General features: G+C 42.0%; 1 protein-coding gene across 1 annotated transcript in view; it reads left to right on the top strand.

Moving 5' to 3' along the window:
- Nucleotides 1–1,891: 1,891 nt before the first annotated feature.
- The window catches only part of LOC126191088 (UDP-glucosyltransferase 2-like), a 136,510-nt gene continuing 111,865 nt past the window's right edge, over nt 1,892–26,536 (top strand). Inside the window, exon 1 of the mRNA XM_049931814.1 lies at nt 1,892–2,018. The gene's annotated coding sequence lies outside the window, so the exon portion shown is untranslated. The remainder of the gene's footprint in view (nt 2,019–26,536) is intronic.

Raw genomic sequence — 26,536 nt, 5'->3', positions numbered from 1 at the left:
GCGTTAATTCGAACTTCTCAATCATGTTCATCAATCCCGGTGCGAAAAAAGGTCATGTCTACAATACTTTAATGCAACGGTGCCCGAGAAGAGCAGTTGCAATACTGCTGTTGTTTTGATAAAACAGATTTACAAGTGAAGTCCTGCTGACCTTGTCCAAACCCATGCTGACTGTCTATAACTGTAATGTACACTGGTACTTGCGTTTCAGCCCTCCGTCGCCGTACCAGTACCTACGCCTAACGGAGAATCAGGTCACTAACACTACTAACAATGCAATTCCCGCAGCGCAGAAAATCTGCACATCATTGCAAGAAAGTCGGGTGTACATACGGTAAACAATTTTCCGTCTACACTGGCCCAAGAAGCGAAACTTTAATTATAGCGGCACTATAAAAGATAGACTTAATCAAAAAAATCACATTTCATTGCATTCAGACCTGGAAGGCTGAAGTTTTTGAACTGTTATCCTTACTTAGGTTTCCCGCTCCGCAAACCGGTGTTTTAAATTCCCTTGCTCAGCGCTTACTTCCTGCAGTTTTGCCTTGAAAATGACAGAGTGATCACCTGTCGAAATATCGAATGACGACGTCATACAGCTGCGTTTCCGTAAGTCATTTGAACTTTGTTTACGCCGGGAGAGCCGGCCGGGTTGGCCATGCGGTTCTAGGCGCTACAGTCTGGAACCGCGTGACCGCTACGGTCGCAGGTTCGAATCCTGCCTCGGGCATGGATGTGTGTGATGCCCTTAGGTTGGTTACGTTTAAGTAGTTCTAAGTTCTAGGGGACTGATGACCTTAGAAGTTAAGCCCCATAGTGTTCAGAGCCATTTTTTTACGCCTGGAGAAACTCAAGTCTCACATTTGCGACTATTTTAAAGCATAAATTTTATTACTTACCGCAATTGTTTTGCTCCCAAAGACGAAAAATACATAAGTGCACATACCGCTTGCCTCTCGAGACTTGGCCTCGGCCCGCATCTCGTGGTCGTGCGGTAGCGTTCTCGGTTCCTACGCCCGGGTTCCCGGGTTCGATTCCCGGCGGGGTGAGGGATTTTCTCTGCCTCGTGATGGCTGGGTGTTGTGTGATGTCGTTAGGTTTAAGTAGTTCTAAGTTCTAGGGGACTGATGACCTTAGAAGTTAAGCCCCATAGTGTTTAGAGCCATTTTTTTACACCTGGAGAAACTCAAGTCTCACATTTGCGACTATTTTAAAGCATAAATTTTATTACATACCGCAATTTTTTTGCTCCCAAAGACGAAAAATACATAAGTGCACATACCGCTTGCCTCTCGAGACTTGGCCTCGGCCCGCATCTCGTGGTCGTGCGGTAGCGTTCTCGGTTCCCACGCCCGGGTTCCCGGGTTCGATTCCCGGCGGGGTGAGGGATTTTCTCTGCCTCGTGATGGCTGGGTGTTGTGTGGTGACCTTAGGTTAGTTAGGTTTAAGTAGTTCTAAGTTCTAGGGGACTGATGACCGTAGATGTTAAGTCCCATAGTGCTCAGAGCCATTTGAACCATTTTGAACTTGGCCTCGAGGAAGCATCGGGACACTGAGTGCACACTGAAGTCTCTCTTGACTCAGTGAAGCTACACCGGCGAATAGACACCATATCTCGATTACTTTCTCCCGATTCACTCTATTCTCGTTTCTAAGAACTCCTCGACGTCTCTCACAGTACGAATCACTTTTTCTTAATACCTGCTCACTTGACCGTGGATACCGCCTGAAACTGCTGTCATGTTGGATTAACTACCAGCCCTGGCACAACTGAGCGTCGCTCGCCCGTCCCTCGCCTGCTACCACGCCACGATCCTTGACCCCAGATCTGCTCTGGCAAGGCTTTCGCCTGTCGCCACACACGGGCAGTGGACGCGCTGCTCCGCGGACGGGGGCACCGGTGCTGTGACGTAACGGATGACGTAAGGCGGCAGCGACCCACCAGAACAGTGGCGGTCGTGGGGCAGTGACTGAACAGTCGGCCTGCTGCACCGCCTCCACAACGCAGCTGCCCAGAGGTGAGTGGCGTGCGCTCTTCTGCGATTCCATCTGGCTTCGGCCGTTTATACTTGAGGCGATTTTCTGTACGACTGACAGAACATGGGTTTTCGTATACGATTAGGATCGCAGTTTTGTTTTGTTTCTCTTGGGAAAGCAAGTGTGAGCTTTGGAATCTTAATAGTATAAAATGAAGAGTAAGGTTCCGTGTTCTGACCCTAGATGGACCGTTTGGACCTGACCGACCACCGTGTCATCCTTTGCCAGTGGCGTCATTGCATGCGGATGGAGAAGCATCGTGAATCTCTAGCCCAGTGCAAAGTCCCAAGCAGTGACGGGGCCGCCCTAATTGCCACCCCCGCCGTCCCCGTCAGTCAGCACACACGCTGTTCGTTTCTTTTGTCAGTCGACTCCTGATTCGAGTTATCGAGTAGTTGTATTATCCTATATAGCACGCGCGTCCTCGTCATCGTATTTTATACGTTTCTGTCTGCCACACACATCGCTAACACATACCTATGAGAAAATTCGCGGTCATTCTAGCGATCTCGATACGTTATTTTGTCTCTCATTTGTTCGAGAAAAGTCGCTAATTTTCTACTGTTTTCTTGTACAGAGAACCTTCGATACGTAGCGTTATAAATACGGACTATTCGCTGAATAGGAAAGCTAGTTTACATTCAGAAGCAGAAATATTAAGACTGAAGAATGAATAAGTAAAAAGTCCTAACTATAGCAAGTGCAAGTGTGAAGATTAGTCAAGAGTGAGAGTGATCAGATGATTGTGAAGTATTAATAATAAATGGTCAAGTGTGTGCGAATTCGTAAGGGGCCATACTGCTCAGATCATAGGTCCCTACACTAACACACAAACTAATTTATGCCAAGAACAACACACACAGCCCGAGGGAGTACTCGAACCTCCGGCGGGAGGGGCCGCGCAATCCGATACGTGGCGCCTCAAACGAAGCGGCCATTCCCCGCGGCGTATTAATGATAGTAATTTATGGTTATTTCACAGTAAAAATATTGTTACGAGACTCGTAACAATAGTTTCCCATACCTTACTCGTAATGATAGTTAGCTATGGGAAAGTACTGATGCATATATATCCGGTAATAGTGACTTTCGAGAGGATTCCTATAAACTGCGATCGTAATGATGATGCTATGATATATCGGAAAAAACTGTTTTTATTCCAACACTGGGTCATGTTACGAATGACATGAGAGAACGTTTTGCTGAAGAAAATATTTATCATTTAAAATTCAAGATACTTTTGACCTAACAACTACTGAAACATGACGGTAATGATCTGGCACATAAATTGAATCAGCCCTTAATTGAACTACCATTCTTTGAAGAAGAATCACTCTTTGTGATGTAACCTCCCCACAAAAATTTAAAAGAAAATATTTAATAAAAATGGGACCAAGTGAAACCTTCCCACAAAAATGTTGACCGGACAATAATTTGAATGTTAACAAGAATACAACCTAACGTAATCCCCCAGCAAATAAATTCAATGACAATGACCATTAAACAAAATTCGCAATCTGACTCTGTGTAAGCTTCCGCAAAATAATGAAAAACAATTCAGTACTAATGAAACTTCAGTGATAATGATAATTCAATTAAACCGAAATATCGGTCTTTGGCCCTCTGCAAATCAGAAATTAAATTCTTACCTCATTGTATCTGCTAGTCACATTTCTGCTCTTATTCTTGCGCACAGCTTGGAGGAACTGCATTGCAAATAATAATATTCCTTTTTTTTTTAATTTAACTGAGACTTTTGTTTAAGGGAAGTGGAACTTCAATTAAATAAATTTTTTTTTGTAAAATTGCTTTTGAAATCAAAATTATTATTGGGGCACTTGTTGGAAACTAATTACAATAAATAAACTTTACATTATCTGATGATTACCTTAATTAACAATATACCTCATTCAGCATCTTGACCAGTGTTGCCCACAGACTGCTCTGCATGACGACTACTAGCGTACTCCACGACGACTACCACTGAACTGCTCTCAACGACTACTAACTGAGTACTGCACAACTCGACGAGTACTGCCCTCAACTAGACAGAGCTACAGACTCGCAACGACTGACTGACAGACTGAGAACCGCTCGCAACACTCGCGCGGTCAAGCGCATACTCTCTGGTCACAGATGCTACAATGCCTCGCCATCGCTGCTATGTTACATACGTGTTTCATAACCCTCCACTGGGGGGGCAAAAATTTGGCAGCGATGGTGAGTCATTTGGACTTGCCAAGTGCGGCAAAATTTTTCTTTAATTAACAAACTTCTACAACTTACAGAATATTTAGATGTAGTACATGAATTAAATGTTGTGCACACCCACTAAGTACAAAATATATCAGACAAAGACAAAATGTGAGTACAAAACATAGTAGCAAATCAGAAAAATGTATATACAAATTATTTGACAGATAACAAAGTGCACAGGCACTGAAAAAATTCTTTAGCATATTCAGAACAAATAAATAGACTGGCAAAAAATATTATGTTGACAAGTGACATGAGTGCACATGCACTGCAGTTGAGAACATATCAGTAAATGATGAAATGTATATACAATTAGTAACAAATGACATAAGTGCATACGCATTGAAGTATTGAATATACAGAATAGTACAAATCATATTGAAAAATGAGAAAAGGGCACAGGCACTGAAGTTCAGTAGAAAACATATTAACACCTAACATAAGTGCACATGCACTGTAGTTCAGAACATATCATTAAAAAAAAATAGTAAAAAATGTATATACAATATAAAAGACAAGAGTGCACATACTGTACTTGAGAACAAATTGAAAAAATGTCTTAGGTATTTTTGCAATAAATAAACATAATGGCAAAAATCATATCGACAAGTGACATAACTGTACCCGCACTGGAGTTCAGCGAATCAAAAATATGTATAGTCATGAACATAAATAATGTTAGCAAAAAATTATTTTCACTATGTGACAAGAATTAGGATAGGAAAGGGAAGGATTGCATCATGGTTGTAGCACTTTAGATTGCACACAGCTGTTCTGAAAGTCCATATCTTTCGACAGATGTACAACACCAAGTGACACAATTTGCAGTTCTTTTCCCATCAGAATTCATCAGTGTAGCCAAGACACTGAACTCTCGTAGTAATATTTCATGTTCTCATTTTGGCAGTACATTAGGTACACCAAACAGTGGGACCATAATAACGTCTTCATCGCTCATGGTGGTGGACAGCATGTCGTGTCAACACCACGCTTTTACAAGGCACACCAACGTAGAATTAGTGCAAAACCAAAGATAGTGCTCCATGATCACTAGGATAGATAGGACAAATGGACATTGCAGTAATTCAGGGTAGTTAGCTCATGAGGTGAAGGACATTAAGTCACATAATATTGACAATTACAGTCTTCATTAGTAGTTTGGGGCATTCATAGCCCAGTGATTGAACATTTCTGTACCAAGTATGTAGTATTACAGAAAAATGTTCATTAATTGTTTTACATAGAATCAGTAACCTTCTTTTCCTAGTTACAAAGCATTATTAAATAATCGTATTCTTTTCCAGTTACAAAGTATCAACATTGAAAACAAGAGCTAATTAATAGCATAATTAACAACATAATTCATTGAGTGACATTAATTATTGGCACTCAGTGGCCATCAAGTATCGAATAGTATAAAACATAGTTCCTCATTCAGTATTATTCAGATCATTAAGAAGTAATAACAATTCATTGAGTGACATTCAGATCATTATGAAGTCGTTATTAAAAATCAGCTAATTACAGTCATAGCATTAATAATCATACACATTATAAGTAGTCTCATTACAATAAACAGTGGAGTTATTATAAGGGAAAGCAAGAAGAGAAAAAGAAAAAAATTGGTTCTGGGTTGTTCCTGTAAATGAAAAATGTGTAACGTCATTCGTCATGAGTCAGCTGTAGCAAGATTGTGAAACAAGGCAGTAATGTGATCACATGTATAAATGATAGACACAAATGGGTAAAAAAAAATAAATGCAAGTACTAGAACAGGTATAATAAGTAATAGGTTTAGTATGTATCATGAAAAACTTCTCCTGGAAAAAATACAAAATGGATTATTGACCTGAAAGAAGAAACGCACACTATGCTGAAAAGTAGTGAACTTCGAATTAACAAGTAGTGAAATGTGTATAAACATGTGTTCCATAGCTGTCCTTTCCAAAACTTTCCGTCATCCTACTATGCAATATAACACCTGCTGTCAAAACAAACTGCAACAAATACTTAAATAACTACGTAGCATAAATACATAACTTCAACATTATCCTCATCTGTAAAGAAAAAACTTCATTATCAATCACTTCATTATCCATATTATCATAACTTCATTATTATCATCACCTGTAAAGAAAAAACTTCATTATTCATAATAGCATATTCTTCATCATTATTCATCAGTATTCATTATCATCTGCAAAAATATCACTTCATTACTCATTATACAACTATTCCTTATCTCTAACATATTTCATCACTAAAACTAAGATGTGTAGTTCTGTCTGACAGCCTGCATCAATCACTTTGTATTCTGAAAGAAAAAATTAGTTAAGACTGCTATTCTACGATGAGTATAGTATATTCTTGTTAATGCTTGTTAATCCTGATCCATTTACTCTTCCTCATAAAGTTATTGCATCTTCTATCGTTTATTCCGTAGGTGAAATTCCCATTTCTGTTGAATTTATTTCTTACACGCATCATTTCTTTCTGAAATTGATGAACAGAGATTAACGTCTTGCATTTAAATCATATACCCACTAAATAATGACTGGTTTATGGTGACACAATTAACCATACAGCATAACATGACAGACAACGTAATATGTCAAAGACATTGACAGTGTTCAAAGCCAAAATGTACAGAGAATATCACAATGTAGCAGCAAAAATGTAAAAGTCACGATGTTGAGATGTCATAAGGCCAAAAAAATGTCAAAGTCGACTGGTGTGTGTTATACCTTAACTATTTCACAGTGCATATAGACAAAACTGGAATACAATCGTACATAAAAAGTGGAAAATGTGCATGGTCTGATGTGTAACGACAAGAAAAGCGACCTGCTAACCTTACCTTGCCGGGCACTTGCCAAGAAAAAATACGATAATCATCAGTAATTAGTCAGGTGAAATAATGGCATTAGTAAATGGCATCATAGCATGTTACATCATAAAGTGATTTCATTCAATAAACGGCTTATGTTTGAGATATGGTGATTGCCTTTCGATTTTCTGGTTCTCAAAGTTTCGACGTGTACAACATTGGGGTGAGGGATGCTGCGAATCCGATATGGACCTGCGTATAGAAGTTCAAATTTACTGCACTTACCTTTTAATTTGCTGGATAAATAGTGTGTACGTACTAATATTTTCTGTCCAACGTGAAAGTCGCGGCGTGTACAAACCTGTTTTTGCTGTCTTCTCCGGCGCTCTGCGGCACGTTTGATGTTGTTCAGCGCAATGTCAATTATTTCGTGGTGTCGTAAGCGACAAGATGTAGGGAAATTTATTAATTCTTTAATTTTGTTTGGTGGTTCAACGTTTTTCAGTATAACAGACGGAGATAGCATAGTGGATTCATTTGGAATGGAGTTAATTACATCCTGTAATGAGTGTATGTGTGTATCCCAATCAATATGTCTTTTGTGGCAGTATATTCGGCACAGCTTACCAATTTCTTTCATTAACCGTTCACAGGGGTTCGAAGAAGCGTGGTACTTGGATATATAGATCGGAGAAATGTTTCTGGCTCGTAACATGCGTGTCCATATGCTACTACGAAATTGAGATCCATTGTCAGAAATTACTCTCATCACATGCCCTACATGAAATAGAAAATGTTTTACAAATGCTTTCGAAACAGTTTTAGCAGTAGCTTTGCGTAACGGAGTGAAAGTAACAAATTTCGAAGTGAGCTCAACAGCGACAAAGATGTAGCAAAAACCTCTGTTAGTTCTCGGAATCGGACCAAAAATATCTACTGCGGCCATATGTCTTAATTTAACAGGTACAATCGGATATAATGGAGGAATATGTGACGTTGTGTCTGACTTAGCTTTCTGGCAAATTTTACAAGACGCTAAAACTCGTCGTATACGTTTCTCCATGTTGTTAAAATAACAGTTCTGTCTCAGTATAAGAAAACATTTTCGTGCTCCGTAATGTGCGTAACTTAAATGAGTGTACCAGATTAATTTGTTAACAAGTTCGTCAGGGATGCATAATAACCAATTGTTGCTGTCAGGATGAGAACGGCGAAACAGAATGTCATTGCGTACAGTGTAATGGTTTCTAATCGTAACATTATTCCTATCTTGCCAAAGGTGTTTAATTTCTTTCCACACATTGTCTTTACTTTGCTCTTTTGCTATGTCCTGTAATGACGACGAAATAAAATTTTCAAATGCAACTTGTTGGATGTACATTACGCTGAAATTTGCTTTACAGAAGTTGGTTGCGATGTCTTGTTGATTGTTGCAAAGAGAACGGGATAATGCGTCTGCTACAACATTTTGTGTGCCGGGAATGTGAACAATTGTGAAATTAAATTCTTGCAAGTAAAGTTTCCATCTGCTTAACCTGTCGTGAGTGAATTTAGCTGGAAGTAAAAATTGTATCGCTCTGTGGTCTGTGTAAACTGTAGTGTGTCTTCCATAAAGAAAGTGCCGAAATCTCGTAAAAGCCCAAACAACACATAATGTTTCAAGTTCAGTAACGGAATAATTACGTTCAGCAGGTGATAGAATGCGGCTTGCAAATGCGATGTTTTTAATTACTGTAGAACCATCTTCTTCAATTTCCTGGAAAATGTGTACGCCTAAAGCGGTGTTAGAACTGTCTGTAGCAATGGAAAAATTTCTGGTAAGATCTGGGTGCGATAAAAGTGGTGTATTCAACAAAGCGTGTTTCCAATAACATTCTCATGAACAAAATTCTGCGTGTCAAAAGTATTGCTTACATTATTGGAATATGCAACCTGTACTGTATTTAATCATATTCTATCTGACGTGTTATTGAATGTACGCTGAAAATTGTGCTAATTAATTTTACGTATGTCGTGATAGTCATTTCCATACGGCGCATTGCGATAGAGATTGAAATACTGTTTTTTCTATACATAGTTATTTCCTTGCTGCCGTGCGCTACTATTTGTTGTAGCTGGGACTATACGTGCACGCGGCGAAACATTAAAGCTTGGTTGACCTTGTAGACTGCATTGTTGGTTAGGTATGCAAAGCGGTTGACTTTCATGCTGTTGTGGTGAAAAATGTCTATTGTTACCAAAATATGTTTACTGTTGCTGATAATTTTACACGTACTGATGATTAAAATTTTGTCAGTTATTAAAATTACGCTGGTAGTTGTGGAGTGCCTAATGAAAATTGTCACTTTCGGTATATACTTGTCTTATCCGGTTTTCTTATTACTACGTTTCTTAATTCTAGATAGAGCAATAGTTAAAGAGCGGTTTTGATAGATATAAAGTATAGTAGAAGAGAAGGCAGCAGTGCAGAAAACTAAAGATGAAACAGCACTACTACAGCTCGGGGCCCTATGCTCGCTACGGCACATATTCATTAAAGCGTAATGAATCCCCTGAGGTTAATTACGCGCTACAAATACTTTTCAGCTTTTGCCTTACAGGCAATGCCGGTAAAAATTCAGAAATAAATTGCTGTATCCATACTAATTCAAGTTTTTGCATTACACGAAATGTTGGTAAAAATTCAAGAGCAAATTGTCGTATCCAGTTCAAAGCTAGTTTCTGCGTTACAGGTAATAGCGGTGAAAGTACAAAAATAAATTGTCGCATACAGTTCAAAGCGTGTACCTGTACGCTGTCATTATTAAATTCTTTACATTTTCTGGCGGATAAAAATTGCTCGTAATCTACGTTCTCGTCATTGAATTTGAAAACACGTTCGGGTTTGTGTGTGAATCTGTTTTTCTGTGTCATTTCGGATTTCAAGTTGCGTAGCTTTTCAGATTTTAAGTCGCGTAGCTTTTCGGATTTTAATTCGCGTAGTCTCTGTAAATTGCTCATATTATACGCGTTGCGCGAGTCTGACAAATGCTCGCAACGTGGCGGATTCTGTGACGTATTGGTGACTGAAATAATTGTTAATTCTGTTACTGTAATACTTTCGTCAATTTGGTTGTTGTGCCGTGCAAATTTCTCGTCAACTTCCGTATTCGGAGTGTGTGAAACTTCCGCTGACTCTAAATTAAACTCGTCGCTTATCTGTACTGTGTTTTTACGGCATTGTTCAGTGACTGCATTAATTTTGTCTTTATGTGATTCTATTGTGCCTACACGTGTGCTACTCACTTCTTGTGCAACAGTGCCAACTTCTTTATTACTGTTTTTAGCACAATCCTCAGTATCCACACGTAATTGCTCTCTAATGTCCTGGCATTGCACGGTAACAGCTGTATTCTGTTCACTAACTTGTATGCTCTGTTCGTTAAGGTTGTCTAGTTTTTCGCTCGTTAGTTTGAAACTTTCATTAATTGTTTCACTTACCTGTTTGTAATGGTTGTCGAAACTTCCATTAAGTTGTTTGAAATAATTATTCATCATTTCCTTCCGCTGTTTGTACTGTTCACTAAGTCTGTCTAGTTTTTCATTCTGTTCGTTCCTAAACTGTAGCATTATTGCCATAAATTGTTCCAAAGTAACATTACCTACTCCATTATCTGTGCTGTTTGATTGTGTACCTGGAATTGTCGCGCTTTGTGCGACCATTTGGTCATTCTGCAATTTACCAAAAGGATTATCATTCGGACCTACACTGTCACTCACTATTTCGGAATTAAATAAATCCGTCGTACTTTGTGTATCCTGTTCATTTTCATTAGAAGAATTCGTCTGAACGTTACTTGAATTTTCCAAACCGGGTGTGTTCCGCTGGGCAGCGCTCATTACTATAGACCGCTCCGCATCATCAATTGTCGTCAAATTAACAGACGAGACAATTGAGTTCGTTCGTTCATCATTAAGACAAAAGTCATCATTAGTGGTTGGAATACACTGATTGTTAGTGAACGCAGGATTGTCATCATTACACTGCGTGTCACAATTACTATCGGTAAAGTCATTTATGCCGGTAATTTCGTTCATAATACCTCGCGATACACTATTCACAGTCTTTCGCGGCATTTTTACAATATTCACAAAACAATAAGCACAAATGCAAAAGCAACACACAAATACAACAGAGCAACGAATTGCCGTTGACCTGTAGAAAGAAAGTCACAAGTTAATAAAAGCGTTGCGCCAAATCCTAATTATATCTAAGCAAATAAGAGCAGATATCTGACTGTTGTTCAAAAGAATCTCAACGAAATACGATCCTGGACTGGGTGTCGCCAAGTGTAACCTCCCCACAAAAATTTAAAAGAAAATATTTAATAAAAATGGGACCAAGTGAAACCTTCCCACAAAAATGTTGACCGGACAATAATTTGAATGTTAACAAGAATACAACCTAACGTAATCCCCCAGCAAATAAATTCAATGACAATGACCATTAAACAAAATTCGCAATCTGACTCTGTGTAAGCTTCCGCAAAATAATGAAAAACAATTCAGTACTAATGAAACTTCAGTGATAATGATAATTCAATTAAACCGAAATATCGGTCTTTGGCCCTCTGCAAATCAGAAATTAAATTCTTACCTCATTGTATCTGCTAGTCACATTTCTGCTCTTATTCTTGCGCACAGCTTGGAGGAACTGCATTGCAAATAATAATATTCCTTTTTTTTTTAATTTAACTGAGACTTTTGTTTAAGGGAAGTGGAACTTCAATTAAATAAATTTTTTTTTGTAAAATTGCTTTTGAAATCAAAATTATTATTGGGGCACTTGTTGGAAACTAATTACAATAAATAAACTTTACATTATCTGATGATTACCTTAATTAACAATATACCTCATTCAGCATCTTGACCAGTGTTGCCCACAGACTGCTCTGCATGACGACTACTAGCGTACTCCACGACGACTACCACTGAACTGCTCTCAACGACTACTAACTGAGTACTGCACAACTCGACGAGTACTGCCCTCAACTAGACAGAGCTACAGACTCGCAACGACTGACTGACAGACTGAGAACCGCTCGCAACACTCGCGCGGTCAAGCGCATACTCTCTGGTCACAGATGCTACAATGCCTCGCCATCGCTGCTATGTTACATACGTGTTTCAGTGATTAAAAAGGGACTAATGGGAAAGAATCTTCAATACAAGCAAATGAGCATAAACGCCGTTAATGATCGTGATTCTGTTATGCAAGTGTTGTCTGTTTGTCCTAGATCTGACTATCCTACTTTGCTCACGATGGTACAAAATATTAGCTTGTCTACCTGCGTCTATTGCTACAGTAGAAAGAAGTGTTTCAACATTGCGGCGTACAAAGAAAGACAGGGCTGACGTCGACAACGAAGGAGAATGGACTTAATGGCGTAGTTCTGTTGAACACTCATCCTGACATTGATTGACCTACGGACGATGTAATTAACCAATTTGCCAGGAAGTATAGGCCCATAGAAATCATCAATGAAGGAATAGAATCACAACTGTAACATTTTTATATCATAAGATGGCATTGTCTTGTACACGTGTATTATCAGTTTAAATAAAACTTCCTTAAACTTTGCATGTGACTTGCTTATTTTTTTATTACGGTAAAAGTAAAGGTAGCTCAAGATATCCTTAGCGCCCCCTCCTTGAGGTTTTTCTGTATCCGCCACTGGTCCCAAGCGACTGGTAAAAAGCGTATATGAATCCTGTATATAAGAACGGCAAACGAACAGACCGGCAAAATTGCAGACCAATATCCCTGACATCAGAATCCTTGAGCATATTCTCAGATCGAATATAATAATTTTTCTTGAGGTCGATAAGCTTATGTCCAGGAACAGCATGGTTTTCGAAAGCGTCGCTCATGTGAAACTCAGCTAGCCATTTTCTGACGTGATATACTACGAGCTATGGATGAAGGCCAACAGGCAGATCACATATTTTTAGATCTCCGGAAGGCTATCGTCAGGAATGCCTCAGCGAAGTGTGGTAGAACCGCTATTATTCTTTATATACGTAAATGACAGGGTGGACCAATCTGCTGCTATTTGCTGACGATGCTGTGGTGTACGGTAAGGTTTCGAAGTTGGGTAGCTGTAGGAAGATACGAGATGAGTTAGGCAAGATTTCTAGTTGGGGTGAAGCACGGTGGCTAGCTCTAATCGTAGAAAAATTTAACTTAATGCGGATGAATAGGAAAAACAAAAGCGTAATGTTCGGACAGCATACCGAGTGAGGTATCGTTGTGGTTAGCACACTGGACTCGCATTCGTGAGGACGACGGTTCAAACCCGTGTTCTGACCATTCTGATTTACGTTTTCCGTGATTTCCCTAAACGCTTAAGGCAAGTAACAGGATGGTTCCTTTCATACGGCACGGCTGATTTCCTTCTCCATGCTCCTTAATCCGAGCTTGAGCTCCGTCTCTAATAATCTCGCTGTAGACGGGATGTTAAATACTAACCTCCTTCCTTCAGACAGCATTAGCAGTGTCCTGCTTGACACAGTCACGTCGTTTAAATATCTGGGCGTAACGTTGCAAAGCGATATGAGCACGTGAGGATTGTGGGGGAGGTGTGGGGGGGGGGGGGGCGGAGGGCAAGTCGAATTGTCGATTTTAGTTTATTGGGAGAATTCTAGAAAAGTGTGGTTCACCTGTAAAGGAGATCGCATGTAGGTCACTGGTGCGACCTGTTCTTGAGTACTGCTCGAGTGTTTGGGATCCGTGCCAGGTCTGATTGAAGGAAGACATCGAAGCATTTCAGAGGCGAGCTGCTAGGTTTTTTTACCGGTAGGTTCGATAAACACGGGAATTTTAGGGAGATGCTTCAGGAACTCAAATGGGAATCCCTAGAGGGAAGACAACGTTCTTCTCTAGAAACAATTAAAACAGCCCTCGGTCACTATTTTTAACGAATTAACCGGGTTTCAACACTGCTAGGAGTGTGCCGGCCGGGGTGGCCGAGCGGTTCTAGACGCTTCACTCTGGAACCGCGTGACTGCAACGGTCGCAGGTTCGAATCCTGCCTCGGGCATGGATGTGTGTGATGTCCATAGGTTAGTTAGGTTTCAGAGTTCTAAGTTCTAGGGGACTGATGACCTCACAAGTCCCATAGTGCTCAGAGCCATTTGAACCATTTTTTGCTAGGTGTGTCTTCCTCACAATTTAAATCAAAGAATGGTCTATAACATGGTCACAGAATTATGACTAAAAACGTGTGATGCAGAGTATCATACGGTAGTCTGTTTTGCAACCTGCACCACGCAAGTAACGAGCAGCCCTTAGTGGCTCGCCATCACAGTTTCCTTTATCTTAAATATCTTTGTGACTAATGCGCTTTCGACATATTTATTATTTTATAAATTACATATAAGTACTGCCAGTCTTTCACGATGATTCCGTACTTTACGTTTTCAGTCATAATTCTGTGACCATGTTATAGACCATTCTTTCATTTAAATTCTGAGGAAGACACTCCTAGCAATGTTGAAACCCGGTTAATTCGTTAAAAATAGTGACCGAGGGCGGTTTTCTTTCAATTGTAACGATTCACGGTCTCTGAACGTACAGCCAGGTACAAAATTTTGCTTCTCTAGAAACATTGCTGATAAGATTTAGAGAAACTTCGTTTGAAGCTGACTGCAGAGCTATGCTACTGCCGCCAAGATACATTTCGCATAAGGACCACGAAGATAAGATACGTAAAATTAGAGCTCATATGGAGGCATATAGATGACGTTTTTCTGTTGTTCTTTTTGCGAGTGGAAGAGGAAAGCAATTGACTAGACGTGGTACGGGGTACCCTGTGCCATGCACCGTAAGGTGGACTGTGGAGCATCGACGTAGATGTAGATGTAGATGTAGACATGCGGTCGCTCACCGCTCGCCCATTCGTTGTCAGGTTTCTTGATCCTGGAACCGCTACAAATCGATCAAGTAGCTCCTCAGTTGGCCAAAGTAGGCTGAGTGCATGCCATACCAGTCTTCCCACCGAAGAAAACTCCCTGACAGTGGTCAGTTACGGACAGTTAATGGTTCAAATGGCTCTGAGCACTATGGGACTTACTTTCTGAGGTCATCAGTCCCCTAGAACTTAGAACTACTTAAACCTAACTAACCTAAGCACATCACACACAACCATGCCCGAGATAGGATTCGAACCTGCGACCGTAGCGGTCGCGCGGTTGCAGACTGAAGCGCCTAGAACCGCTCGGCCGCACCGGCCGGCTGTTATTAATGGAAAGTACTTATATACAATCGATATAAAATACCTAAAAGTTTCAAAGGTTTAGTGTCTTCCTGCAAAGTACTTATGCCCGTTGTGTGTACCACGTTACCAGCGATTGTGGAAGTAGTAGGAAACCTTTAGCAGCCACAGTTGTGTTGATAGTTGTAGCGCTCTATTCCGCTAAGAATCTCTAACAGGTGTGAGGCGAATGCTACGAAGTCTTTCAAGTCAACCCGAAGTTACAACTACTTTTGTCCGGCAGAATAGTTGAGGGTACAGCTGTTCCCAGACCCAAGTCGGTCACAGCTTGAGCTGTATGTACCCGAGCGTTGTCTTATAAGCTGGTGTGTGGGCTGTCGCCGGTTCTTTCTCAGAGATGGTCACAAGTTTTGTTCCAAAAAATGAACAGTAATACAGCGTACTGACGGTCTGCTGCTGGTGAAGGACACGTGTTAGGGGATAATACCACAGTGGTACGCGGGAATCAGCATACACTCCTGGAAATTGAAATAAGAACACCGTGAATTCATTGTCCCAGGAAGGGGAAACTTTATTGACACATTCCTGGGGTCAGATACATCACATGATCACATTGACAGAACCACAGGCACATAGACACAGGCAACAGAGCATGCACAATGTCGGCACTAGTACAGTGTATATCCACCTTTCGCAGCAATGCAGGCTGCTATTCTCCCATGGAGACGATCGTAGAGATGCTGGATGTAGTCCTGTGGAACGGCTTGCCATGCCATTTCCACCTGGCGCCTCAGTTGGACCAGCGTTCGTGCTGGACGTGCAGACCGCGTGAGACGACGCTTCATCCAGTCCCAAACATGCTCAATGGGGGACAGATCCGGAGATCTTGCTGGCCAGGGTAGTTGACTTACACCTTCTAGAGCACGTTGGGTGGCACGGGATACATGCGGACGTGCATTGTCCTGTTGGAACAGCAAGTTCCCTTGCCGGTCTAGGAATGGTAGAACGATGGGTTCGATGACGGTTTGGATGTACCGTGCACTATTCAGTGTCCCCTCGACGATCACCAGTGGTGTACGGCCAGTGTAGGAGATCGCTCCCCACACCATGATGCCGGGTGTTGGCCCTGTGTGCCTCGGTCGTATGCAGTCCTGATTGTGGCGCTCACCTGCACGGCGCCAAACACGCATACGACCATCATTGGCACCGAGGCAGAAGCGACTCTCATCGCTGAAGACGACACGTCTCCATTCGTCCCTCCATTCACGCCTGTCGCGACACCACCGGAGGCGGGCTGCACGATGTTGGGGCGTGATCGGAAGACGGCCTAACGGTGTGCTGGACCGTAGCCCAGCTTCATGGAGACGGTTGCGAATGGTCCTCGCCGATACCCCAGGAGCAACAGTGTCCCTAATTTGCTGGGAAGTGGCGGTGCGGTCCCCTACGGCACTGCGTAGGATCCTACGGTCTTGGCGTGCATCCGTGCGTCGCTGCGGTCCGGTCCCAGGTCGACGGGCACGTGCACCTTCCGCCGACCACTGGCGACAACATCGATGTACTGTGGAGACCTCACGCCCCACGTGTTGAGCAATTCGGCGGTACGTCCACCCGGCCTCCCGCATGCCCACTATACGCCCTCGCTCAAAGTCCGTCAACTGCACATACGGTTCACGTCCACGCTGTCGCGGCATGCTACCAGTGTTAAAGACTGCGATGGAGCTCCGTATGCCACGGCAAACTGGCTGACACTGACGGCGGCGGTGCACAAATGCTGCGCAGCTAGCGCCATTCGACGGCCAACACCGCGGTTCCTGGTGTGTCCGCTGTGCCGTGCGTGTGATCATTGCTTGTACAGCCCTCTCGCAGTGTCCGGAGCAAGTATGGTGGGTCTGACACACCGGTGTCAATGTGTTCTTCTTTCCATTTCCAGGAGTGTACTTTCCACATTTCTGGGTCTCTGACAAACATTCCATCGACACAGTGTCCAGTATTGACACCATTCTTTTGATTTAGCTCATGACTCTTCCAGCGCAATGATGCGGCACAAGAAAGAGTTTCAACTGAGTGCGAGCAACGTAGCGTCGTAGCCGCTTCTGTGCTTCCTGCAGATGATGAGGAACTCACGGTGAAGGAATTTTCTCACCTACAAACGTAACTTCAGAGTGAGAAGCACAGTCCTGTGGGCTAATCCTGTGTGTCTGGCCAGCTCAGAAGTCGTCTGGCGCCCATCACTGTCCAGCATCGGGCACTTCTTCACTCATACGGGCACGGGCTGGCAGACGAGTATCTGTCACGTTTCGGGGTCCGTCGATGAAAACTTGTCACTGTTCTATAAGGCAGTGTAGATTTCTCGCAAGCCCGTTTAAGTTGTTAAAGACACTGTCGTGCTCTACAATTTCTTGCACGTTCAATTTTTATCCAACTCCGCGGATATTTTCTTTGTAAAACATCGTGACAGCACTGCAGAAGACCGTCCTCTACACTATCCTTCACGTAACTGTGCATGTGCTCGATGTGGGAAGGGAGTGTCCGTTTGCGCTGAGGTGAGGAAAGTGTGTGTATCTAAGATAAGCGGCATTATTTTATTCCGTTGAGTTGCATCTCTGCGGCACTGTTACCACCATGATAAGTTCTAACCCTCGTATGTAATCCAACTGACAACATCATCTGACTGAAAAAAGACGAGGTGTCAATAAATAGACTCTCACTAACGAGAAAATTATGTAATTAACTGTTTCCACTTAGATGCGTATTTTTCTAGTGAAATTTTAACGATCCCTCTCATTCCAAAGAGCACCCTGTTCCTTCTCATACTGTCAAAATATTTACTCCTATCAAACAACTGCTGTTCCTTTTCATTTTGCCGAGTAAGGTGGCGCAGTGTTTAGCACACTGGACCCGCATTCGGGAGGACGACGGTTCAAGCCCGCGTCCGGCGACCAACCTGATTTAGGTTTTCGGCGATTTCCCTAAATCAGGGAAAATGCCGGGATGGTTCCTTTGAAAGGGCACGGCCTTCTTCCTTCTCCATCCTTCGCTAATCCGATGGGACCGTTGACCTCGCTGTTTGGTTCCCTTCCCCTAAGTCGACCAATCCTTTTGTTTTGCAAGTATACAACTATGGATGACGCAAAATAAATTCGTCTGCCAGAATGACAGTACGTATGGTACACCAATCACCCAGAGAGTGGTTTATGGCAGTACTCAAAATCCCGCCTCAGAAACAATACACAAACCGTTAAAAATACGAAAATAAACTGAAATTTGTCAAAGAAAGACATGACTAGCGACCGCCGCTGTTATGTGACGTAAATTTTTGATGATGGCCGGCCAGAGTGGCCGAGCGGTTCTAGGCGCTACAGTCTGGAACCGCGCTACCGCTACGGTCGCAGGTTCGAATCCTGCCTCGGGCGTGGATGTGTGTGATGTCCTTAGGTTAGGTTAGGTTTATGTAGTTATAAGTTCTAGGAGACTGATGACCTCAGAAGTTAAGTCCCGTAGTGCTCTGAGCCATTTTAACCATTTTGATGATGTACAGTAACCAGCCACAAACAGGTTTTAGGTTACTTTGTTCAAAGAATAAAAATCATTGTGATTCCCAAACAGTTGGTCTACCGGACACTATATGCTACTTTATAGTGACTGATCTAATGACAATAGAAATTACATACAGTCAGAGAAATAAAATAATTGCTGAAGTTAGTGCTTGTACAGGTATTAACGGTATTAATGACAGGTAAGAGGAAGTGTTCCAGTAGGTAATGGGGTCCATCGATCGAAAGAGGCTGTGTATCAATGCTGTTCAAAAATATTGTTCCTTGAACTATGAATACGGTTGGAATTTCTCCATCGTGTTTACTATAATAGTTATTACTCTTACGTCTACGTTCTTCATTAGGTCTACATTCTTCATTTGATAATATCTGAATTTACAAGAAGTCAGTGAAACTTGAATGTCTAAACGACCAGTCGCGGTCTGTCGTATTCAACTCGAAAAAAAAAATTCGTTTTGAGGAATTGTCTCTGCCGTCGGTATTTGTACGGATCTGTGAAGTATCGTGTACCCTGCGCTTCTCTGAGAAGTGCTGTCCCACTGGTTATTACTCGGCTGTTTGCTGTTTGTTTATGGCCTGCAACACATTTCGCATAAGTGCCGCCAGCGCTTTGGTTTTCTGCTCCATAGCCCTTTTCTCTCTGCGATGAGTGTATGTCTAACCTTTTACTAACCACTCAGAAAAAAGATGGCCTTAATTTTACAGGGTTGCACTCACATGTAGAACGAGCACTAAAACGAAGGCTACTTCTTGGTTCGCAAAGTAAGTGTGGTTTCATATTCAATCCAAAGGCTCTAGAAGGGCCCATAGGAAACATAACAACGGCCTCATAAATGTGTTTTTCCATTGCGTTCATAGCCAATAGAAATGCCGTGAACAGACGACGTACAGTTCCGTCTCTCTTAAAAACGGGATAAACTGCATTATTATAGGTAAAATATACGAGTAGCTCAGGTGAATAACTTCCCTCTTCAGTCAAAAATAACGTTATTTTACATTATGCGCGGCGTTCCGGTTGCTGTGAATCCATTGTCAGCTTCACTTAGTAACAGCAGTGAACATTTCTTATCGGTTTATCCCAGCTGTGACCCTCACGCCCAACATGGAACCATTATCTCTGTCACAGGGCCAACAGCTGTCCTCATCCCAGCCAGCTTCTATTTGCTATTTTTCGTCTCATCTGCTGTCTTTACCCTATTATTTCTCGCTGTTTCCAAGACCAGTAACCTTCTTCTCCAGATCTGATAACTTCACCGTTGCTTCAATTTACCGTGAGTAGTGAGAAAGGTACTTGACGAATGTTAACAAAACTACCATTACACTATCACCTATGTTCAGTACTATACCAATTATTATCATAATTATTATTATTATTATTATTATTATTATTATTATTATTAGGAAACGATAAACAGGCGATTTTCTGTCTTTCTTAGGATTCCTCTTATTCTCCCAACATTTCTTTATATTCTCCCCGAAGGCCTTCTTTCTTTCTTCACCGCCCTGGGTGGCCGAGCGGTTCTAGACGCTACAGTCTGGAACTGCGCGACCGCTACGGTCGCAGGTTCGAATCCTGCCTCGGGCATGGACGTGTGTGATGTCCTTAGGTTAGTTAGGTTCAAGTAGTTCTAAGTTCTAGGGGACTGATGACCTCAGAAGTTAAGTCCCATAGCGTTCAGAGCCATTTTTCTTTCTTCTGTCCACTTTGGTCGGTATGGTTTTGGTTCTATCTCTGCAGTAAACTCTCACTTATCAATTTTGTTTCTGAATGTTTTTGTGTCTGACGTATTTGTTACATCAATTTTTGCTTTTATCAAATCCTCCTTAACTTCATTTACCAAAGCTATTGATGCTATAAGTAATGTCACAACGTCTAATAGACGCTTAGTTAGTCCGTTTCCAGGTAATCTGTCTATAAATTATTATTATTATTATTATTACTATTATTATTATTCTGTGTAACTCGTGAACTATGTACTCAACAATGTTAACAGCGAGCACGTTCTCTGGTGATACGTGCTTACATGTAAGAGACGATATGAAGGTCGTAGTTCTGCCACGCAACATAAACGAATAAGTAACTGAATAGAAGTGCTGCATTATAAGGACATTTATCTTCATTCTCTTGCCTGTAAAAGCTAAATGTTTTGCTAAACTATATCTGATTCCAATGAAACCACTTAATTGATTAAAAATAATGGATGTAACAAGCAAACAAACAGGGTGTTGCAAAAAGGTACGGCCAAACTTTCAGGAAACATTCCTCACACACAAAGAAAAAAAATATGTTATGTGGATATGTGTCCGGAAACGCTTACTTTCCATGTTAGGGCTCATTTTATTACTTCTCTTCAAATCACATTAATCATGGAATGGAAACACACAGCAACACAACGTACCAGCGTGACTTCAAACACTTTGTTCAAAATGTCCTCCGTTAGCGAGGATACATGCATCAACACTCCGTCGCATGGAATCCCTGATGCGCTGATGCAGCCCTGGAGAATGGCGTATTGTATCACAGCCGTCCACAATACGAGCACGAAGAGTCTCTACATTTGGTACCTGGGTTGCGTAGACAAGAGCTTTCAAATGCCCCCATAAATGAAAGTCAAGAGGGTTGAGGTCAGGAGAGCGTGGAGGCTATGGAATTGGTCCGCCTCTACCAATCCATCGGTCACCGAATCTGTTGGTGAGAAGCGTACGAACACTTCGACTGAAATGTGCAGGAGCTCCATCGTGCATGAACCACAAGTTGTGTCGTACTTGTAAAGGCACATGTTCTAGCAGCACAGGTAGAGTATCCCGTATGAAATCATGATAACGTGCTCCATTGAGCGTAGGTGGAAGAACATGGGGCCCAATCAAGACATCACCAACAATGCCTGCCCAAACGTTCACAGAAAATCTGTGTTGATGACGTGATTGCACAATTGCGTGTGGATTCTCGTCAGCCCACACATGTTGATTGTGAAAAAATGGCTCTGAGCACTATGGGACTTAACATCTATGGTCATCAGTCCCCTAGAACTTAGAACTACTTAAACCTAACTAACCTAAGGACAGCACACAACACCCAGCCATCACGAGGCAGAGAAAATCCCTGACCCCGCCGGGAATCGAACCCGGGAACCAGGGCGTGGGAAGCGAGAACGCTACCGCACGACCACGAGATGCGGGCTGTTGATTGTGAAAATTTACAATTTGATCACGTTGGAATGAAGCTTCATCCTAAAGAGCACATTTGCACTGAAATGAGGATTGAGACATTGTCGGATGAACCATTCGCAGAAGTGTACCCGTGGAGGCCAATCAGCTGCTGATAGTGCCTGCACACGCTGTACATGGTACGGAAACAACTGGTTCTCCCGTAGCACTCTTCATACAGTGACGTGGTCAATGTTACCTTTTACAGAAGCAACTTCTCTGACGCTGACATTAGGGCTATCGTTAACTGCACGAAGAATTGCCTCGTTCATTGCAGGTGTCCTCGTCGTTCTAGGTCTTCCCCAGTAGCGAGTCATAGGCTGGAATGTTCCATTTCCCCTTAGACGCTGATCAATTGCTTCGAACGTCTTCCTGTCGGGACACCTTCGTTCTGGAAATCTGTCTCGATACAAACGTACCGCGCCACGGCTATTGCCCCGTGCTAATCCATACATCAAATGGGCATCTGCCAACTCCGCATTTGTAAACATTGCACTGACTGTAAAACAACGTTCGTGATGTGCACTAACCTGTTGATGCTACAGGGTGTTTCAAAAATGACCGGTATATTTGAAACGGCAATAAAAACTAAACGAGCAACGATAGAAATACACCGTTTGTTGCAATATGCTTGGGACAACAGTACATTTTCAGGCGGACAAACTTTCGAAATTACAGTAGTTACAATTTTCAACAACAGATGGCGCTGCAAGTGATGTGAAAGATATAGAAGACAACGCAGTCTGTGGGTGCGCCATTCTGTACGTCGTCTTTCTGCTGTAAGCGTGTGCTGTTCACAACGTGCAAGTGTGCTGTAGACAACATGGTTTATTCCTTAGAACAGAGGATTTTTCTGGTGTTGGAATTCCACCGCCTAGAACACAGTGTTGTTGCAACAAGACGAAGTTTTCAACGGAGGTTTAATGTAACCAAAGGATGAAACGCGATACAATAAAGGATCTGTTTGAAAAATTTCAACGGACTGGGAACGTGTCGGATGAACGTGCTGGAAAGGTAGGGCGACCGCATACGGCAACCACAGAGGGCAACGCGCAGCTAGTGCAGCAGGTGATACAACAGCGGCCTCGGGTTTCCGTTCGCCGTGTTGCAGCTGCGGTCCAAATGACGCCAACGTCCACGTATCGTCTCATGCGCCAGAGTTTACACCTCTATCCATACAAAATTCAAACGCGGCAACCCCTCAGCGCCGCTACCATTGCTGCACGAGAGACATTCGCTAACGATATAGTGCACAGGATTGATGACGGCGATATGCATGTGGGCAGCATTTGGTTTACTGACGAAGCTTATTTTTACCTGGACGGCTTCGTCAATAAACAGAACTGGCGCATATGGGGAACTGAAAAGCCCCATGTTGCAGTCCCATCGTCCCTGCATCCTCAAAAAGTACTGGTCTGGGCCGCCATTTCTTCCAAAGGAATCATTGGCCCATTTTTCAGATCCGAAACGATTACTGCATCACGCTATATGGACATTCTTCGTGAATTTGTGGCGGTACAAACTGCCTTAGACGACACTGCGAACACCTCGTGGTTTATGCAAGATGGTGCCCGGCCACATAGCACGTCCGACGTCTTTAATTTCCTGAATGAATATTTCGATGATCGTGTGATTGCTTTGGGCTATCCGAAACATACAGGAGGCGGCGTGGATTGGCCTCCCTATTCGCCAGACATGAACCCCTGTGACGTCTTTCTGTGGGGACACTTGAAAGACCAGGTGTACCGCCAGAATCCAGAAACAATTGAACAGCTGAAGCAGTACATCTCATCTGCATGTGAAGCCATTCCGCCAGACACGTTGTCAAAGGTTTCGGGTAATTTCATTTAGAGACTACGCCATATTATTGCTACGCATGGTGGATATGTGGAAAATATCGTACTATAGAGTTTCCCAGACCGCAGCGCCATCTGTTGTTGAAAATTGTAATTACTGTAATTTCGAAAGTTTGTCTGCCTGAAAATGTACTGTTGTCCCAAGCATATTGCAACAAACGGTGTATTTCTATCGCTGCTCGTTTAGTTTTTATTGCCGTTTCAAATATACCGGTCAATTTTGAAACACCCTGTATGTACTGATGTGCTTGATGCTAGTACTGTAGAGCAATGAGTCGCATGTCAACACAAGCACCGAAGTCAACATTACCTCTCTTCAACTGGGCCAACTGGCGGTGAATCGAGGAAGTACAGTACATACTGACGAAACTAAAATGAGCTCTAACATGGAAACTGAGCGTTTCCGGACACATAACATCTGTTCTTTATTTGTGTGTGAGGAATGATTCCTGAAGGTGTGCCCGTACCTTTTTGTAACATCCTGTATACAGCAACTTGTTACGCGACGAACATGGTAGCTAGAATTGTTTTAGATTATACAGATGCTTTCCTCTCTCTTGTTTCCCAAAGCCCTCACCGAACCTTTAAAATAACAAAGTACAGCTGTGAAATGCCTCACCTACATCCCAATTAAACAAAAAAAATTAAACACTAAAAGAGAATTTAAACAAGAGATAGTATCTCATCAACTCTAATAATTTACAGAAAATTTATAATATGCCTTTACAGGGCTGGACTCGGGTGGTACGTGAATGACAACTCGAGGAATATATCCAACCGCCTGAGATTCGTCGACGACATAGTGCTCTTGCCGGATGGGCCAGATGAAACAGAAGAGAAGCTAAAACAAATCGGTGATGTGAGAAATCGAGTTGGCCTCCATATTACTAGTAACTAGACGTCGCGCCTCGTGGTGTAGCAATACAGCGCGTGCCTGGAAAAACCTTCACCTCTGAACGATGTGACGAGTCGCCAGGAATGACACGTGGTTCGGACTCCACGTTAAACTGTAGCTCCCCTTCCCACGCTTGGGTAACTGGTGTAGATTAGGGACACGTATGTTGCTGAGGTTGCGTCCAGTTGAAAGACGCACTCGTTCATAGAGCTACACGGGACTGTTATTATTAGTATATTACAAGCGAAAACACATACAACACTGGTGTCATATTCTACAATATTTAGTACTTATTTCAGAAACTGTTTTTCAGCTGTTACGTCATTATCAGATACAAAAATAAGTATATAGTGCAGTGAAATTTTGTAGGATCAAAGGTTGTAAACTAGTACATCTACAGACCATCTCAACTTCCAGAGTTGAAAAATGTTGATATTAGATTTAGCAAAAAACGAGAGGAATTATGTCAGTGTAAATGCGATCTCAGATTATTTAACTAGGATAAAATATGTGACATAACTAATGAACTAAATCCAGATTTCAACATTGTTCATAGCACAAAATAAATTGAACAATAAACTTTGGTGACATGTTCCAACGGTGTGGCTGACCAAACTAATCTTGTCTTTCACACGTCGTAAATTACAAACAGATAAGATACACTAGTGAGATTAAGCAGTTAAGTGAAGCAGCTGTGATTATATAAAGCAAAATTTTTTAACACGGAAAAAGATGATTTAGTAACTGAAATAAAGGAAAAATCGGACATGTGACTAAGAGGGGCAAGTTAAAACATGGTCCAGAGGGGATTATGAGTAGTATCTGCAGTTAGAAGTGATTGGTCATTCAGTACTAAGCTTGGGCAGATTGACATACGTTTATTAATTTCCATTATTCCCACGTAGTCTACCTTCCTTCCTTTACAGATGCGATGGAATACCTCATGTGGCACCTTGTAAATATATCATTCTTTAAGCATGTGGTCTGCAAAAGTAGATTCTTCTTTTCTAAGTTTCCAACTCGTGTGGTGTTCCTTTCAGCTAGTGCATATTGCCCTGTCAGACAATCCTACATAGATCTTGCCATAATTACAAGTAATTTTAGACACTGCACTCTTTTCCAAAGCTGGAGTGCTATCTTTACCATTGGGCAAAAAGTGTCCAACAGTCTTGCGCACACAAAATTATGTTTTTAATTTCCTGTCTACATACAGTAAGACCTTACCTAAATATGGAATGTGCACCGTTTATTTCTTCCTTGAGGCCGTAGTTCGAGGACAGCTTAAAGATGAGTACACCTGTCGTTTCTACTTTTTGTGAATTGTTGAGTCCAGCCAGATAGGAGGGTAGCCATTGTTTGATGCTATTCGTTTGATTGCATCCTACAAAATTTCACTGCATCACAAATTTATCATTGTACCTGCTGATGGCGTAGCTACCGAAAACCGGTTTATGCATGTAGGACGCGTTGTGTCATTCAGCATCAGTCAGCTACTAGTAATTGGTATCCATTCTAAGAATGGATGCAGACAGTATTGGAGCTAGAGATCTGTTACGAAGGGGGACATACCGGTATCTAAGACAAGAGATTTTCAGTTTGTGTACCTTAGTATATGGATGTCATATCTGGTCTACATATATAAACATCAACAT

The sequence above is a fragment of the Schistocerca cancellata genome, chromosome 6, assembly GCF_023864275.1.
Source record: "Schistocerca cancellata isolate TAMUIC-IGC-003103 chromosome 6, iqSchCanc2.1, whole genome shotgun sequence".
NCBI classification, from domain to species: domain Eukaryota; kingdom Metazoa; phylum Arthropoda; class Insecta; order Orthoptera; family Acrididae; genus Schistocerca; species Schistocerca cancellata.
This window is presented reverse-complemented; position numbering and strand designations above follow the sequence as displayed.